Below are 5,741 nucleotides of genomic sequence, written 5' to 3' on the forward strand. Positions count from 1 at the left end.
CACCATCTGCAGTGATTTTGGAGCCCAAAAAGATAAAGTCTGACATTGTTTCCACTGTTTCCCCATCTATTTGCCATGAAGTGATGGGACCAGATGCCATGATCTTAGTTTTCTGAATGTTGAGCCTTAAGCCAACTTTTTCACTCTCCTCTCACCTTCATCAAGAGGCTCTTTAGTTCCTCTTCACTTTCTCCCATAAAGGTGGTGTCATCTGCATATCTGAGGTTATTGACATTTCTCCCAGCAGTCTTGATTCCAGCTTGTGCTTCCTCCAGCCCAGCGTTTCTCATGAACTCATACTCTGCATATAAGTTAAATAAGCAGGGTGACAATATACAGCCTTGACGTACTCCTTTTCTTATTTGGAACCAGTCTGTTGTTCCATGTCCAGTTCTAACTGTTGCTTCCTGACCTGCATATAGGTTTCTCAAGAGGCAGGTCCAGTGATCTGGGCCTGAGATTGTGTATTTTAACGAACTCCCAAGGGAGGCGACGCTGCTGGTTCATGGACCATACCTGGATTCTCAGGTCATAGGACACTCGAGGATGGAGACATCATTCCAGACATGACTGTGTGTTGGCCTCCTGAGCCTCCCCAGCTGCCCCTCAGCCTCCGCCTGCCCACAGCTCTCCCCACCTTACCACAGTCAACACCTTCCAACAAAATGGACTTCTTAATGCTGAGCAAACCATGTGATTCCACGTCTACGAACTGACCTCTCATAGCATTCTCCTTTTCTAGACTAGTCTCCTTCTGGCCAATTCAAATACTAGAACATCCATTCAATCTCAGAGACCTAGCTTGAATGCCTCTTGCACATGATAACCTGGGTCCCACCATGGGTGAGCTTTTTGCTTGTTTTCTTTTTTTTCCCCTTTTAATAGGAAGTTGGTACCTTTTGGCCACCATTCATCCAGTTTTCCCTAGCCCACTCCGCCTCCGCTAACCATTCGTCTGTTCTCTTCCTATGAGTCTGTCTGTTCATTTGCTTTTAGATTTCACATGTGAGATCATATAGGTTTTGTCTTCCTCTAACATTTCACTTAGCATGATACCCACAAGATCCACTGTGTTGTCATAAATGCAAGATTTAGTTTTTTATGGTTAAATAATATTCTATTGCATGTATGTGTGTGTGTGTACATCACAGCTTCTTCAGTCATTCATCTGTCAATGGACACTCAGGTTGTTTCCCTGTCTTGGCTATTATGGTTGTTCAGTCACTAAGTCACGCCTGACTATTTGGGATCCCATGGACTGCAGCATGTCAGGCTTCCCTATCCTTCACTATCTCCCGGAGTTTGCTCAAACTCATGTCATTGTTATCTTGGCTATTTTATCTCTTCTCTTTTTAATGATGGCCATTCTAACAGGCTTGCCTGGAAAATCCCATGGACGGAGAAGCCTGGTAGGCTGCAGTCCATGGGGTCACTAAGAGTCGGACATGACTGAGCAACTTCACTTTCATTCTAATAGGCAGGAGGTGACAGCCACTGTGGTTTCCGTCTTCATTTCTGAGTGCTGTTGAGAAGGTGAGGTGTATAACCTGCCTCCTACCACCTGCTGGGTCACAGGTGAGGAAACTATTGTGGCAGAGCCAGGTTCCTACTTACTGACTAGATTTCAAAACAACTTTACATTAAAGCAGGATGAGCCACTGGCTGAGTGAGTCATGCAGACCATGGATGTTAAGGTGTTCTGGGTGTCGAGAATGGTTCCCAAGAACCAGTGAAAGAGAGGGGGGAAGGGCGAATGGAGGTGCCTGAGCTCTGACGTCAGGCCTGGGTGCTGGCACCCACAGCAAACGGGAACCGGATTGCTGCTTTATTAGTGGTTGGGCAGGTCTCCCAATCTTCCTCACATTCTACCTGGCCCCAAGTATAAGCCAAAGCAGGACACTCTGCCTGCGATGTAGCTCCTCAGCTGACCTGCTCACGCACCAGGGGGAGCCCATCTTTTGTAACCCGGAGCCCAGGTCACGAAATCCTTCTTGTGGGGAAAGAAGACACACATTCAGGCCTACAACCCTTCCTGAAGGAGGCCCGGCACTGGGGCCGTGGGATGCTGGCAAGGAAGTCTACTGAGATGGAAAGGCCTCAGCCTGTGGCCTGACTCCCCCTTCCCAGGTGACCAGGTGGGGCAGGACAGGGTCCCCAGCCCCTCTGATGGGGCTGCCCTCCTTCACCTTCTACCCTCACCTCCTCCAGGCTCTCTGCCCAGGATCCACCCTGGGAACCCGACCTTCTTAAATTCTGGGGGAGGGGGCCACACTCTCCCAGCAGAGGTGAATGTTTGTGGCAGGGGGAGGGTGGGCTGCGGCTGGAGTGTGGGGGTGTCTCCCAGCTTCTCCTAAGGCAGCGGCCCAGTTCCCAACCCTAGAGTCTGGGTGTCCAAGCCAGCTGTGACCTCCTGGTCTGCCCCTCACCAGCTCACTTCCCCTGGGTCTCAACGACCATTCCTTCCACCCCCAGGACACCATCATCTGGGGCCTTCACCCCTCATGCAGCCCTTGGCCTGCTTTTCCTGGACATGGTTTGTGAATCAGGATTGCGCAGTGAAGACTATAAACCCCTCTGTCACAGGAACCACGTCTTAGGGTTTTGCCCCTTTAGCTCCCAGTCCTGTTCCCTGGATGCCGATGGTACTCAATAAATACTTCTGGGGGCAAATAAAGCATCCTTGGAGGATCTGGAGAATAACATCCAGTGTAAGAACTACCAGCCTGGGGATCATACGAACTGAGAAAAGACAGAAAAAATCCACATCTGAAAGATAAGGAGGAGATGGATCAAGATGGGATGGGGCCACATTCCAGTGGATGGTATGTGTATGAAATTCATCATAGCCTGTTCTGCAGAATTGGCCACCTCAGGGCCCTCAGCCCCGTGCATGGCAGGGTACAATTCTGGCCTGGGGGTAGTTGTATTAAAAGATCTCATGTCTTTACTGGGCTCACTTACTTTGGAAGCTGTGTCACAGGACCAAATTCTGGGGTAGAAGGGTGTTTCCAATTCCCACTAGATGATAAAGCAGCAGCTAAATGGGAACTCTTAAGAAGCAGCTGGAGTCTGGCACTCACTGATGTCATGGCTTTTGGTTTGGTTTTGTTTTTTCTTTTTAGGAACACAGATCCCTGGGAATGGACATCCACCCTCATCTTGGAGATGTGTTGTGTCTAATCGCATGTCCTCTGCCACTGCCCCAAATGCCAGACCAGTGGTGGAGATGGTTGTTTGCTCCGGCCTCTTGGGAGGTCCCCTTGGGCCTCCTTAGTGACCTAATCCTGAGAATCCTCATGTATTTAATTTATATGAGTCACCATTTGGGCAAAAGAAGCGATCTCTTTTGTGTGGGGGTGTCTCCCAGCCTCTCTTAAGGCAGTGTATTTGTTCATCAGAGTTTGGTAGAAAACTAGTGAGTGAGTGAGTGAAGTCGCTCAGTCGTGTCCGACTCTTTGCGACTCCATGGACTGTAGCCTACCAGGCTCCTCCCTCCATGGGATTCTCCAGGCAAGAGTACTGGAGTGGGGTGCCATTTCCTTCTCCAGGGGATCTTCCCAACCCAGGGATCGAACCCGGGTCTCCCGCATAAACTTATTACAAATGAGAGAACTGTATGAAAGGAGATATTCCCCTTCATTGAGAATCACAGAAATTATCTTGACCAAGACTTTCATAGGAATCAAAGTGCAAAGGCAAATTCCACAGAAACATTGCAAATTCAGCATCACACTGCCCACATACTTCATGCTTTCCAGAATGAAATCATGTCATCGTGCCTCTAGTCCTAAATCACCATCTTTCTGTTTATTCAAGTTTTCTTTTGTGTCCCTCAGTATATCAGTGCACCCTGGACCACTGCCTTGTCATCTTGTTTTCTGAGGACTCGTGTGAATGGGACTTGTTACATCTTCCAAAGACAACTGTTCTATTATAATGGCGTTAAGATTTCATATATTTATTTTATAATTGACCACATTACTGTGGTTTCTTGGAGAAGGAAACAGCAACCCACTCCAGTATCCTTGCCTGGGAAATATCAAGGATGGAGGAGTCTGGCGGGCTACAGTCCATGGGGTTGCAAAGAGTTGCAGACAACTCAGCAACTAAACAACAACTGTAGTTTCTTACCAAGTCTAGCTTCTTTTTTTGTAAGTGTATTTTAAAAAAGATAAGTGTATTTTATCCCATGGACAGAGGAGCCTGGTGGGCTGCAGTCCATACATAGGGTGACACAGAGTCGGGCAAGACTGAAGTGACTTATCACACATGCACACAAGTCCTTAATCAGTCATATTTATTGTTATTATTTTTATTTCAATAGTTAAGAAATTGAGGTTCACAGAGATTGTTTTTCCAATATTCAATATATAATCAGAAAGTGATAGAATGTGGAAGAGTTTTTACCTGATGGGGGTTATCTGTCCCTTAAGAGTTTGAAAGGATTCACCTGTCTAGAGTTGACACATTTATTGGTGGTAATACCTTGACCTCTTTTCAATTTTTCTCTTAAGTATTTATTTCAGATTTCTTGTTAAGTAAACTTTTATAATTTATATCTTTCTAATATTTTCACATTTATTAACTTCAGACTTTATAGTATCAGCAGACTTTATCCTGTTATTCTCATAGTATTTTATCTACTTAATCTCTGATTATACATATTTTCTAATGCTTAAAGTTACTTTTTAGAGTGTGTTTCCTTTTTTACTTGACAAACTAAATGTTACCATTTACTGTTGTATTATTTCTAAATTCAAATTTATTGATTTCTGCTTTTATGTTTTGTAATTATTCATCTTTCTTTTTTTTCTATATTTTTTGGTTTATTTCTTGTTTTAGTTCCTTGTTTGTTTTTCTTCTTCCAATTTCTTGAGTTAGTCTATTTTTTTATTCCATTTTGGGTATTAAAGTATTTACGATTATGAATTTTTCTCTGAACAATGCTCTGCTTGCCATTTCCCATAAACTTTTAATTTGTTGTGTTCACAGAACTATTGCTTTCTAAATATACTTTAATTGAAGATCCATTCCCTTTCTTCCGAGAGCTACTTGGACAGTGCATTAAAGTTTCCAGATGATTGAGATTATTCTATTATTATGTTTTGGTTATTTCTAGCTTTACAGATTCATAATTAGAATGCAGAGTCCACAGAATTTCTGTTTAATAGATACCATGTTGATTAAAACCACATTATTAATCGTTTTATATAAATTCTCTTTCTCTCCTTTCCCTGCTGTTTCTTTTGTTTAACAATGACTAAAAGAGCTTTGCTAATGTCTCCAAAGTTTCTGTTTCCACCAACTGTTCCTTCAACACTTTTTATCTGTTTTAATGGTGTTTGGGAGGCACAAATACTCATAATTTTATATTTCCCTTGTAGACTACAAGCTTCAATTTAAAATAACATTTGTCCTATGTAATTTTTTTCCCTTGAATTCTACTTTTGTATTAATATCACAATGTTTTCCCTTGGCTTGTATTCACATAATTTATATTACTATCTCTTTTATTTTTAAACAAAGCATTCTATTCCAATGATGTTAAAAGTTAAATAATGCTAAAAGGCATTTAGGAAAACAAACAAAAAACCCCACAGATAGTGAAGAATCATATATATGGAGGGCTGACTGTAAGTTACACTCAGATTTTCATTGTACACTTATAATTTGCATAATATTATACATCAATATAACTTCAATAAAAAGTAAGTCGGACTCAGATTTTCAGGTATGAGGGT

At 43.1% G+C, this 5,741-nt stretch overlaps 1 long non-coding RNA gene across 2 annotated transcripts; it reads left to right on the forward strand.

Annotated features, from left to right (window-relative positions):
- The first annotated feature begins 1,875 nt into the window (after positions 1-1,875).
- On the forward strand, positions 1,876-5,083 carry LOC147352005 (uncharacterized). Of its 2 annotated transcripts, none has more exons than XR_015147868.1 (3): positions 1,876-2,135; positions 2,473-2,822; positions 3,123-5,083. It is a non-coding gene; the product is annotated as an uncharacterized LOC147352005 (long non-coding RNA). The 2 variants fall into 2 exon arrangements; XR_015147867.1 differs by having other exon boundaries at positions 1,876-2,127.
- Positions 5,084-5,741: the final 658 nt, after the last annotated feature.

Source organism: Bos grunniens, chromosome 19 (genome assembly GCF_055505025.1).
Source record: "Bos grunniens cultivar Pamir isolate PY7600 chromosome 19, Bosgru_T2T1.0, whole genome shotgun sequence".
Lineage (NCBI taxonomy): Eukaryota > Metazoa > Chordata > Mammalia > Artiodactyla > Bovidae > Bos > Bos grunniens.